A 14,272-nucleotide genomic window follows, 5' to 3' on the forward strand; every position below is an offset into this window, starting at 1 on the left:
TTCCCCCTCTCACCTTAAATTCATGCCCTCTAATATTAGACGTGTTGACCCTGGGAAAAAGATACTTTATCTATGCCTCTCATAATTTTATAAATGAGTTGGATGAAAATGTGGATGGGTGGGTTAGTAAGTTTGCAGATGACACAATAATTGGTGGCATTCTGGATAGTGTGTAGAAGATTGCCAAAGGATACAGTGGGATATGGATCATAGAGTCATAGAGTCATTCAGCATGGAAACAGGCCCTTCAGCCCAACTCATCTATGCCAACTGTGTCATCCAGTGAGCTAGTCCCATCTGCCCATAGCCCTCTAAACCTCTCCTATCCAGGTACTTATCTAGATGGTTTTTAGACGTTGCTAATGTGCCTGCCTCAACTAATATTTCTGGCAGATCACTCCAAATATGCACCACCCTTTGCATGAAGAAGCTGTCCTTGATGTTCCTTTTAAATCTCTCACCTCTGATCTTAAACCTATCCCAATGTTCCTAGAACTTGAATCCCTGCCCTCTGCACCAGCTCTTCAGCCATGTGTTCATGTGAGCTATCTTTCTATTTCTACCCTCACTAGCACATGGCACTGGGAGTAATCCAGAGATTACTACCTTTGAGGTCCTGCATTTTGGGTTCTCTCCTAACTCCTTATATTCATTGCACAGGACCTCATCCTGCTTTCTGCCTGTGTCATTGGTACCAACATGCACCACGACCTCTGACTGCTCCCCCTCCCCCTTCAGAATGTTCTGCAACCACTCAGAGATGTCCTTGACCCTGACACCTGGGAGGAAACACACCATCCTGGTGTCTCTTTTGCAGCCACAGAATCTCCTTTCTGTCCCCCTAACTAATGAGTCTCCTATCACTACCGCCCTACTTGACTTCTCCCTCATCCACTGAGCATCAGAGCTGGTCTCAGTGCCACAACCTGGCTACTGCTGCTGTGCCCAGAAAGGTCGTCCCCATCAGCAGTATCCAAAGGACTATACTTGTTGCTGAGGGTGTGGAGTTTGTGTGGAGGAATATGAACAACATGGTTGCAAAAGGGTTAATGATTAGCTGCATATCCTTGCTACAGCATCACCAAATCTATAAGAACCTACAATTGCTTGAATGAATTGAGCCTTGTGCAGTTAGGGTTGAGTCTTTTTTTTGTCATTGTCCTTATCTGCCTGCAACTGACCTCTATGTGACCTAGTGCAGATCATAGAAAGTTACTGAACAAGGAAAAAAACCTATAAAATGGGATTGTAAGAAAGAAAGTTGAGCAGTTTGGTTGGGAGGTTGATGCTTTCTGTTAATTGCTCCCTTGCTAGTAAGATAATAAAAGAAGAATTTTGCTGTAAACAGTCGGTGTGCTCGAGTTATTTACAACAAGGGGAATGGCCACAGGGGGACCCTGCACTCTCTGTCTCTTCCTGTTACCTCTCCTGGTGGTTACCCAACTATCTGCAGCCTGCACCTTAAGTGTGACCACTTCACTAAAGCTCTTGTCTACGATGCTCTCAGCATCCCGGATGATCCTAAGTATGTCTAAGTCCAGCTCCAATTCCTCAATGCTCTATGTGAGGAGCTGTACCTGGGCACACTTCCCATGGGTGTAGTCTTCAGGGACATAGGGAGTCTCCCTGATTTCCCACATCCTGCAGGAGGAGTATACCACTGCCCTAACTGACATCCCAACTACACTCATTCTAAAGAGTAAAGTTAAGAAGGACTTACCAGACCTCACCTATTTCCCTCCTCTGCTCAGCCTCCTCTCACTGAAGCCTCATGAACCAAAGCCTCAGCACTTATTCCTCAAATACTACACTTAGGAACTCAAACACTACTACTCCTGACAATGGCCACTCCAAAATGGTCACTCTGATTTACTTTGCCTTTTTTTATTGGCTCTTCACAAGTTAGCCAATCAACCTCCTGCCTTGAAACCTGCAAGGTCATCTTTCCTCTACAGCTCGTTCAAACGTTCCCACCACTGCTTCTGCCTGGAACTGAAGCAGTTGCAGATATGGGCAGAGGAATGGCAGATGGAGTTTAATCCAGCCAAGTTTGAGGTGTTGCACTTTGGGAGATGAAGTACAAAGGGACAGTACATTGTTAATAACAGGACCCTTAACAGTGTTGATGTACAGATGGATCCTGGGGTCAAAGTCCATTTTTCCCTGAAAGTAGCTGCACAGGTTGATATGCTGTTAAAGAAGTTGTGTGGCATGCTTGCCTTTATTAGTCAAGGCACTGAGTTCAAGAGTCAGGAAGTTACGTTGCAGCTTGATAAAACTCTAGTTAGGCTGCATCCGAAGTATTGCATTCAATTCTGGTTGCCCCATTACAGGAAAGATGAAAGGCTTTAGAGAGGGTGCTAAAGAGGCTTACCAGGATGCTGCCTGGATTAAAGGGCATGTGCTATGGGGAGAGGTTGGATGGGCTTGAGTTGTTTTCTGTAGAGCAGCGGAGGCTGAGGGGAGACCTGATAGAAGTTTATAGAATTATGAGAGGCATGGATAAAGTAGACAGCCAGTACATTTTGCTCAGGGTCGAAATGTCTAATACTGGAGGGCATGCATTTAAGGTGAGAGGGGGTAAGTTCAAAGGAGATGTATGGGGCTACTTTTTTATACAGAAAGAGGTGGGTGACTGGAATGTGCTGCCAGGGTTGGCAGGGATGGATATAAGGAACAGTTAGAGTATATTCAGAGAGAGAGAGAGAGACATAGACATGAAGTGGATAAAGGAATTGGAACAATCTCAGGACCAATTAGTCAGGGCTCTGGATAGTCTGAGCAATAAATGGGGAAAGTCCCAACTGGCTGGCACTCACTGGGTAGCAGTCATGGGAAAGACAAAGATGCCAAGGTTCGGGAACCTTGGATGACAAGAGATGTTATAAATTTAGTCAAAAAGAAAAAGGAAGCAATGGTGAAGTTTAGGAAGCTGAAATCAGACAAGGATCTTAAGGAAAGAACTCAAACAGGGAATTAGAAGGGCCGAACAAGGCCATGAAATGTCTTTGACAAGTAATATTAAGGCAAACTCAGAGGCATTTTATACATACATTAAAAACAAGGGGGTACCTTGGGAGAAAGTAGGACCACTCCATGATAAAGAAGGGAATCTATACCTGGAGCCAGAGGATATGGGTGAGGTACAAAACAAGTACTTTGCATCAATTTTCACCAAGGAAAAGGAAACAGAGGTTAGTGAGATCAATGTGGGTATGCTAATATTCTAGGCATGTTGAGATGAAGAAGGGAGTGGTGTTAGGTCTATTGAAGAACATTAAGGTGGATAAGTCCACAGGACCCGACAGTTTCTATCTAAGGTTATTGAGAGAGGCAAGAGAGGAAATTGCCGGGGTCTTGACAAAGATTTTCGTATGCATTCTAGCCACAGGTGAGGTCCCAGAGGACAGGACAATACCTAAAGTTGTTCCTTTGTTTAAGAAGGGCAATACAGGTAACCCAGGAGATTATAGGCCAGTGAGCCTCACATGTGGTAAGGAAGTTATTGGGGAAGATCCTTAGGGATAGGATTTACTTACATTTGGAAAAGCATGGACTTGATTGAGTTTTTTTTGAGGAAATGATGAAGATAGTTGATGAGTGCAGGGCAGTGGATGTTGTACACATGAACTTTAGGAAAGCTTTCAACAAAGTCCCTCATGGTAGGCTTACCTAGAAGATTAAGATGCATGGGATCTTTGGTCACGTGATGGATTGGATTCAAAATTGGCTTGGCCATAGAAGACAGAGGGTTCTGGTGGAGGGATGTTATTCTGATTGGAGATCTGTGACAAGTGGTGTTCTGCAAGGATCAGTACTGAGACCTCTGTTGTTGGCCTTTAATTGACCATGTTAAACAATTATTTACTAAGTGGTCTCCACTGTCTTTATCATTGGTAGGCCGAATTAATGCGATTAAGATGAATATTTTACCAAAATTTTTATATTTATTTCAAGCGATTCCAACTTTTGTCCCGAAATCTTTTTTTGACACTATTGATTCTAAAATTCTTTCATATATTTGGCAGAATAAACACACAAGGTTATGAAAAAAATATTTACAAAAACTAAAAGAGGATGGTGGTTTGGCCTTGCCTAACTTTAGATTATATTATTGGGCAATTAATATCAGATACTTAATTTTTTGGATACAAGATTTAGATGTAATTCAATGGCCCAAATGGGTATACCTTGAATTTTCATTAGTTTCTATTTTAGGAGCTTCACTCCCTTTTGCACGTACCAAATTAAGTAAACATACGACTAACCCAATTGTTAAACATACAATACAAATATGGTTTCAATTTCGTAAAGTTCTTGAATTTTCATTAGTTTCTATTTTAGGAGCTTCACTCCCTTTTGCACTTACCAAATTAAGTAAACATATGACTAACCCAATTGTTAAACATACAATACGAATATGGTTTCAATTTCGTAAATTTTTTGCATTGAATAGATTTAACTTGTCAAGTCCCATTCAATCTAATTTTTTCTTTCATCCATCCAGAGCTGACTCAGCTTTTTTCATATGGAAAAGGAAGGGAATAGTATGTTTTCGTGATCTATTCATTGATAAATGTTTTTCATCTTTTGAACAATTGTCTAATAAATATAATTTGCCTAGATCACACTTTTTTCGATATTTGCAGATCAGAAATTTTTTAAAAACTACTATACCCTCTTTTCCAACACCTTACAAAATAGAAACTACGGAAAATTTTTTAGGTCTTAATCCTTATCAGAAGGGCTTGATAGCAATAATTTATAATTTAATTATGAAAATACGTTTAGAATCATTAGACAAAATTAAGAATGAATGGGAAGCCAATTCCAGACATCTATACCTATAGAGACTTGGAAGAAAATTCTTCATTTAGTTAATACATCTTCAATGTGTGCCAGACACTCGATGATACAGTTTAAGGTAGTCCACAGGACCAATATGTCCAAAGATAAGTTAGCTCGTTTTTATAACCATATAAATCCTATATGTGATAGATATATATTGAATGTGGCTTCTTTGACACATATGTTTTGGTCCTGTCCTCTTTTGGAAAAATATTGGAAAGACATTTTTAACATTATTTCAAACGTATTGAAGATCGATTTACAACCTCACCCTATTACTACAATTTTTGGATTACCAAGGATAGAGTCTGGCCATTTATCTGCTTCTGCTAACCGATTGATTGCTTTTGTTACCTTAATGGCCAAACTATCCATTTTGCTTAAATGGAAGGATCCAATACCCCCTACTACTTTTCAATGGTTTTCTCAAACTATATCATGTTTAAACTTGGAAAAAATTGGGAGTGGTACTGTTGATCCTTTGCTTAAATTTGAAGATATTTGGAGTCCATTTATTCAATATTTTCACATGATGTAGATCCCCTTTCAATAACTTTCCAACTTAGAGGAACGGAGTTGACGACATAATATTGCTCTGTTTCTACTGAGAAATTTTAGCCCCCTTTTTTTCTTTTTTTGTTTTTTTTTGAAATGTTCTTGTTTAGTTTAGTTTATATTGTTTACAATTTTTCTTATTGATTTGGGTTTTTTTAAATTTATATAATAAATCATTTTCTTTCCTTTCTGTTATATTATATTCATTTACTAAGAGATCGTTGGATCTACAGATTTTTAAAATATTTTATTGTTCTTTATGGTTATCTATGCTATGATTGTTATCCTGATCTCTTTGTATTACATGTTTAAGTATTGATGCTATATATCAATCTGTATTAATTTGAAAACTAATAAAAAGATTGAAAAAGAAAGAGACCTCTGTTGTTTGTGATGTATAAAAAAATAATTTGGATGATCAGTACGTTTGCACACGACACAAAAATTGGCAGAGTTGTGAAGAGTAAGGAAGGCCACATTTGGAATATTGTGTGCAGACTGGACACTGCATTATAGGAAGGATGTGGAGGCTTTGCAGAAGAGATTCGCCTGGATGTTTCCCGGATGAGAGAGTATTAGCTATACGGAGAGGTTGTTTTAGAAACAAACTTGGATTGTTTTAGAAAACATGGAAAAAATTACAGCACAATTCAAGCCCTTCGGCCCACAAAATTGTGCCGAACATGTCCCTACCCCAGAAATTACTACAGTTACCCATAGCCTTGTATTTTACTCAGCTCCATGTACCTATCTAACAGTCTCTTGAAAGACCCTATCGTATCCGCCTTCACCACCGTTTCCGGCAGCCCATTCCACACACTCACCACTCCCTGAGTAAAAAACTTACCCCTGACATCTCCTCTATATCTACTCCCCAGCACCATAAACCTATGTCCTCTTGTGGCCACCATTTCAGCCCTGGGGAAAAGCCTCTGACTATCCACCGGGTCAATACTTCTCATCATCTTATGCACATCTATCAGGTCCCCCCTCATCCTCCGTCTCTCCAAGGAGAAAAGGCCCTCAACCTGCTTTTGTAAGGCATGCTCTGTATTCCAGGCAGCATCCTTGTAAATCTCCTCTGCACCCTCTCTATTGGCTTCCACATCTTTCCTGTAGTGAGGTGACCAGAACTGAGCACAATACTCCAAGTGGGGTCTGACCAGGGTCCTATATAGCTGCAACAATACCTCTGGGCTCCTAAATTCAATTCCCCAATTGATGAAGGACAATACACCATATGCCTTCTTAACCACAGAGTCAACCTGCGCAGCCGCTTTGAGCGTCCTATGGCCTTGGACCCCAAGATCCCTCTGATCCTCCACACTGCCAAGAGTCCTACCATTAATACTATATTCCGCCAACATATTTGACCTACCAAGATAAACCACTTCACACTTATCTGGGTTGAACTGCATCTGCCACTTCTCAGCCCAACTCTGCATCCTATCTATGTCCCTCTGTAACCTCTGACAGCCCTCCAAACTATCCACAACACCCCCAACCTTCGTGTCATCTGCAAACTTACTAACCCACCCCTCCACTTCCTCATCCAGGTCGTTTATAAAAATCACAAAGAATAAGGGTCCCAGTACAGATCCCTGAGGTACACCACTGGTCACCGACCTCTACTCAGAATACAACCCTTCAACAACCACTCTTTGCTTTCTGTGGGCCAGCCAGTTCTGGATCCACACTGCAATGTCCCCTTGGATCCCATGTCTCCTCACCTTCTCCATAAGCCTTGCATGGGGTACCTTATCAAATGCCTTGCTGAAATCCATATACACTACATCTACTACTCTCCCTTCATCGATGTGCTTAGTCACATTCTCAAAAAATTCAATCAGGCTCGTAAGACAGGACCTGCCCTTGACAAAGCCATGCTGACTATTCCCAATCATACCTCTCCAAATGTTCATAAATCCTGCCTCTCAGGATCTTCTCCATCAGCTTACCAACCACTGAGGTAAGACTCACCGGTCTATAATCCCTGGGCTATCCCTACTCCCCTTCTTAAATAAGGGAACAACATCCGCAACCCTCCAATCTTCTGGAACCTCTCCCATCTCCATCGACGACGCAAAGATCATCATCAGAAGCTCTGCAATCTCCTCCCTCGCCTCCCACAGCAACCTGGGATACATCTCATCTGGTCCCGGCGACTTATCTAACTTGATGCTTTCCAAAAGTTTCAGCACCTCCTCTTTCCTAATATGTACATGCTCAAGCTTTTCAGGCCGCTGCAAGTCCCCATTACAATCCCCCAGATCTTTTTCCGAAGTGAATACTGACGTAAAGTATTCATTAAGTACCTCCGCTATTTCCTCCGGATCCATACACACCTTCCCACTGCTGCACTTGATAGGCCCTATCCTTTTGCATCTTGTCCTCTTACTCTTCACATTCTTGTAGAACACCTTGGAGTTTTCCTTAATCCTGCCTGCCAAGGCCTTTTCATGTCCCCTTCTGGCTCTCCTAATCTCTTTCTTAAATTCCTTCCTTTTAGATCTTCCAGATCTCTAACATTACCTAGCTCTCTGTACCTCTTGTATGCTTTTCTTTTCCTTTTGACTAGATTTATTATAGCCTTCGTACATCTTTGTATCCTCTCGTGACTCCCCGTCTCATTGGAACGTGCCTATGCAGAACTCCACACAAGTAATCCCCTGAATATTTGCCATATTTCTTCTGTACTTTTCCCTGAGAACATCAGTTCCCAATTTAAGCTTCCAATTTCCTGCCTGAGAGCCTCATAATTCCCTTTACTCCAAGTAAACACCTTTCTAGTCTGTCTGTTCCTATCCCTCTCCAGTGCTAACGTAAAGGAGATAGAATTATGATCACTATCACCAAAATGTTCACCCACTGAGAGATCTGGCACCTGACCAGGTTCATTACCTAATATCAAATCAAGCACAGCCTCTCCTCTTGTAGGTCTATCTACATACTGTGTCAAGAACCCTTCCTGAACACACCTAACAAACTCCACCCCATCTAAACCCCTCACTGACTGGAGATGTTAATTGATGTTTGGGAAATTAAAATCCCCATCACAACAACTCTGTTATTCTCACACCTTTCTAGGATCTGCTTCCCTATCTGCTCCTCAATAACCCTATTGGGCGGCCAATAAAAAACACCCACTAAAGTTATCGACCCTTTCCTGTTCCTAACCTCCACTCACAGAGACTCCATAGACAATCCGTCCACAATGTCCACCTTTTCCGCAGCTGTGACACTCCCCCACCTGTCTTGCCTCCCTCGCTGTCCTTCCTGAAACATCTAAAACCCGGCACTTGAATCAACCATTCCAGCCCCGGAGCCATCCAAGTCTCCGTAATGGCCACCACATCATAGCTCCAAGTATCGATCCAAGCTCTAAGCTCATCTGCCTTGTTCACAACACTCCTTGCCTTTAAATAGACACATCTCAAGCCTGCCTGTCCCTTCTCTATCACCTGCCTATGGTACTTACTCCTAGCCTCCTCTATTTGAGAGCCAAACACCTCTTCCCCTGTCTCTCCAGTACGGATCCCACCCCCCAACAATTCTAGTTTAAACTCTCCCCAGTAGCCTTAGCAAACCTCCCCGCCTGGGATTCAAGTGCAACCCGTCCTCTTTGAACAGGTCATACCTGCCCCAAAAGAGCAGAATTGCCCCAAAATGATCCAGAAAACTGAATCCCTGCTCCTTACTCCATTCCCTCAACCATGCATTTAACCTCCTCCTCATTCTGTTCCTATACCCATTGTTGCTTAGCACAGGCAGTAATCCGGAAATTACTACCTTTGAGGTCCTGCTTCTCAACTTCCTTCCTAATTCTCTATAGTCTCTTTTCAGGACCTCATTCCTTTCCCTACCTATGTCGTTGGTACCAATATGTACCATGAACTCTGGCTGTTCTCCCTCCCCCTTCAGGATATCTTGGACGTGATCTGAAACATCCCGGACCCTGGCACCTGGGAGGTAAACTACCTTCCGAGTTTCTTTCCTGCATCCACGGAATCGCTTGTCTGCCCAACTAACTATAGAGTCCCCTATCACTAGTGCCCTCCTCTCTCCTTCCCTACCCATCTGATCCACAGGGCCAGGCTCTGAGCCAGAGACACTGCCACTGTTGCTTCCCCCAGGTAGGCTGTCTCCCCCCAACAGTACTCAAGCAGGAGTACTTATTGTCAAGGGGTACAGCCACAGGAGTACTCTGGAGTGTTGGAGGCTGAGGGGTGACCTGATAGAAGTATTTAAAATTATGAGAGGTATAGATAGGGTAGATAGTTAGAGTCATTTTCCCAGGGTGGAAATGTCAAATACTAGAGGTAGCTTTAAGGTGAGAAGAAAATTAGTTAAGGGAGGTTTATGAGGAAGGTTTTTGTTTACACAGAGAGTGGTAGGTGCCTGGAATGTGCTGCCAGGGGAAGTGGTGGAAAATGATAGCAATTTTTAAGAGGCTTTTAGATAAGCACATGAGCAAGCAGCGAATGGAGGGATATAGACCAAGTGCATGCAGAGGGGATTAGTTTGGATTGGCATCATTGTCGACACAGTCATGGCCACACGTTAATGGTTACAATGTTTAAAAGACAGGTACATGGATAGGAAAGGTTTAGAAGGATATGGGCCAAATCCAGGGAAATGAGACTAGCTCAAGCAGACAACCTGGTTGACAAGGATGGGTTGGCTGAAATGCCTGTCCTATGCTGTACAGTTCTATGTTCTATGTAATACAGGATAGATGCATAGTAAAACTCCACAACAGCTTCATGTGGTCACTTTATCTGCAGAATTCTGCATGTGCCTGTGCATGTGCACACTTAGTGCATGGGCCTCACATAGCCAAGAATATGGGTTCAAACCTGACCTTGGATGCTGTCTGTGTGGAGGGTACATGTTTTACTCTGGACAGTCCAATTTCTTCCCACATCTCAAAGACACGCTGGTTTGTTAATTGACTATTGTAAAGTGCCCTTTAGTGTAGGTAAGTGGCAAAAAATCAAAGGGGGAAATTGGTGGGCATCTGAGAGAAAAGAATGATGCAAGTCTACAGGGAGAAAGGCAAAGGGGAATTGAACTTATGGGATTTCTCTCCTTTGAGTTGTCATAGGCTCGATGGGCCAAATGGCGTCTTTCTGTCATAGAGTCATACAACCCAGAAATAGGCCCTTCAGCACTCCATCTTCATGCCGACCATCAAGTACTCATCTTTATTAATCCCATTTACCAACACTTGGTCCATAACCTTCTATGCCTTGGCATTTCAACTGCTCGCCATATATGCTGTGTTGTGACTGTGAACTGACTCACCAGAGAGACACTGAAGCTGGTTGATATAAAAGTTCTTTAGTCATCATGACAAGCAGGCTTGGAGACCCTCTCAGTGGAGTCAGTTGAGCATGCTCGCTCAACATTTTTTTAAAAATGTTGTGAGAATACTTGTCTCCATCACCTTCTCAGGCAGTAGGTTCCAGATTGCAAGCAACGCTGTGGATGTATGTTTTTTCCCTCAGATCCCATCTAAACCTTTTATACCTCGCCTTAAACCTATGCCCTCTGGTTTTAGATGTCTCTATTAGGGGGACAATTTTCTCACTATCCACCCTATCTACACCTCTTATAATTCTGTATACGTTTATGAGGTCCCCACACAGCCTCCTCTGCTCCAAGCGAAACAAACCCTGACTATTCAGCATCATAATTGAAACATTCCATACCAGGCAACAGCCAGAAGACTGACTAACATTGTGCCTTTATTTAAGGAGGCCTCCAAGGACAAGCCAGGTAACTACAGGCTGGTAAGCCTAATATCAGTGGTAGGAAAGTTATTGGAGGGGAATTGTGAGATACAGTATCTATCTGCATTTGGAAAGGCAAGGACTGACTAGGTATAGTCAGCACAGTTTGGTGTGTGGGAAATTGTGTCTCATGAATTTGAGTTTATTGAAGAGGTGACCAAAAGAATTGACGAGGGCAGGGTGGTAGACATTGTCTACAAGGGCTTTAGTAAGGCTTTTGACAAGGTCCCGCATGGTAGGCTGGTCTGGGAGGTTAGATAACATGAGATCCAGGGTGAGCTAGCCAATTGGATACAAAATTGGCCTCGTGAAAGGAGGCAGATGGTGGTAGTGGAGGGATTATTTTCAAATTGGGAGCTATTGACCAGTAGAGGGATTGGTGTTGGGTACTCTGTTGTTTGTCATATCACTGATTTAGATGAGAATGTGGGTCACATAACTTATAGGTTTTCGGATGACACCAAAATTGGTGGTGTGCTGGGCAGTGAAGAAGGTTGTCTAAGGGTACAACAGTACCTAGGTCAACTGGTAGAGTGGCCCAAGGAATAGCAGATGAAATTTAATTAATACAAGTGTGAATTGATATATTTTGGGTAAGTTAAACCAGGGCAGGAAATACACAGTGAACAATAGACCCCTGAGGGTGCTGTGGAACAGAGAGGTCCAGGGATACAAGTTCCTGAAACTGGTGACACAGGTAGACAAGGTGTTGAAGAAGGTATATGGCTGTTTGCCTTCATTGGTCAGGACATCAAATACAATATTTGGGACGTTATGTTACAGCTATATAGGCCGTTGATAAGGCTGTACCTGGAATATTGTGTGCGGTTCTGGTCACCATACTATAGAAGAGATGTGTTTAAGCTAGAGAGGAGCAGAAAAAATATTCACAATGATGCTGCAGAGAGTGGAGTTCTTGAGTTATAAGGAGAAACTGGATTGGCTGGGACTGTTTTCCTTGGAGTGAAGGAAGCTGAGGGCTGACCTTATAGAGGTTTATAAAATCATGAGGGACATAGGTAAGGTGCATGGTCACAGTCCTTTTCCCAGGGTAAGGGAGTCTTAAACTAGAGGGCATAGGTTTAAGGGAGAGGGGAATGTTTCAAAGGAGACCTAAGAAGCAAGTTTTTCACACAGATTGTGGTCCGTATATGGAACGAGCTGCCAGAGGAAGTGGGCACTGAGTATAGAAGTTTAGATGTTACGTTGCACTTGTACAAGACGTTGGTGAAGCAGCATTTGGAATATTGTGTTCAGTTTTGGTCACCCTGCTGTAGGAAAGATGCCATTAAGTTGAAAAGAGTGCATGGGAGATTTACAAGGATGTTGTCGAGCCTTGAGCGACTGAATTATGGGGAGAGGTTGAGCAGTTTGGAACTTTATTCATTGGAGCATAGGAGAATGAGGGGTTATCTTATAGAGGTGACTCATGAGGGGCATAGAAAGGATGAATGCGCACAGTCTTTTTTTCAGAGTTAGGTAATCAAGAACTAGAGGACATAGGTTTAGGGTGAGAAGGGAGAGATTTAATAAGAACCCAAGGGGCAACCTTTTCACCCAGTGAGTGGTCAATACATGGAATAAACTGCTAGAGGAAGTGGTTGTGGCAGGTACATTAACAACATTTAAAAGGCACCTGGACAGGTACATGGATGGGAAATGTTTAGGGGGATATGGGACAAACACAGACAAGTGGGACTAGCTTAAATAGGAACCTTGATCAGCATGGATCAGTTGGGACAAAGGACTTGTTTCTGTGCTATATGACTCTATGACCCTAACATTGTGCAATCATCAGAAAACATTCCTCCTTCTGACCTCACAAATGAAGGAAGGTCATTGATGAAGCAGCTGAAGATGGTTGGGCCGAGGATACTACCCTGAGGAACTCCTGCAAAGATGTCCTATGGCTGAGATGATGGACCTTTAACCAACACAACCATTTTCTTTTGTGCTAGGTATGCTTCAACCAGTGGAGGTTTTTCCTCCTGATTCCCATTGACCCCAGGTCTCCTTGATGCAATACTCGATCAAATGCTGCCTTGATGTTACTTCACCTCCAGAGTTCAGCTCTTTTTGTCCATGTTTGGACCATTGCTGTAATGAGGTCAAGAGCTGAATAACTTTGATGGAGCCCAAACTGAATTTCTGTGAGCAGGTTATTGTTAAGCAAGGGGCAGGCACAGTAGTGTAGCGGTTAGTGTAACGCTATTACAGCACCAGCAAACTGGGTTCAATTCCAGCCGCTGTCTGTAAGGAGTTTGTACATTCTCTCCATGACTGCGTGGGTTTCCTCTGGGTGCTCCGGTTTTCTCCCACGTTCCAAAGATGTATGGGTTAGGAAGCTGAAGACATGCTATGTTGGCACCGGAAGTGTGGCGACACTTGCGGGCTGCCCCCAGAACACTCTACGCAAAGATGCATTTCACTCTGTGTTTCAATGTACATGTGACTAATAAAGATAGCTTATTTTATAAGTGCTGCTTGATAGCACTATTGATAATCCCTTGTATCACATTGCCAATGATTGGGAGTAGACTAATGGGGCGGTGATTGGTTGGGTTGGCTTTGTCCTTTTTTCTGTGGACAGAACACACCTGGTAGTTTTCACATTGCTGAGTTGATGCCACTTTTGTAGCTGTACTGGAACAGCTTGGCCAAGAGTGCGGCAAGTTCTGGAGCACAAGTCTTCAGTACCATTGCCAGAATATTTTCAGGGCCCATAGCTTTTGTCCAGTGCCTTCAGCCATTTCTTGATATCACATAGAGTGAATCAAATTGGCTAACGACTGGCATATATCATGTTGGGTACCACTGGAGGAGGACAAGATTGTCCATCCACTTGGCAATTCTGGCTGAAGAATTGTAGGATGTTCCAGGATACACTTCCTCATTACTGCTTAATCAATACTTCAATGTCACCTCCTTTTTTACATACCAACCCCTCCTCCATCACACCTGAAGATTCAATACCCTGGAATTTGATTTGCCAGTTCTGCCCTTCTTCTAACCATGTGTCTGTGATAGCAATGATGTCATATTCCCAAGTGTTAATCAACACTCAAAGTTCATCTGTT

The sequence above is a fragment of the Pristis pectinata genome, chromosome 2 (genome assembly GCF_009764475.1).
Source record: "Pristis pectinata isolate sPriPec2 chromosome 2, sPriPec2.1.pri, whole genome shotgun sequence".
Taxonomy (NCBI): Eukaryota; Metazoa; Chordata; class Chondrichthyes; order Rhinopristiformes; family Pristidae; genus Pristis; species Pristis pectinata.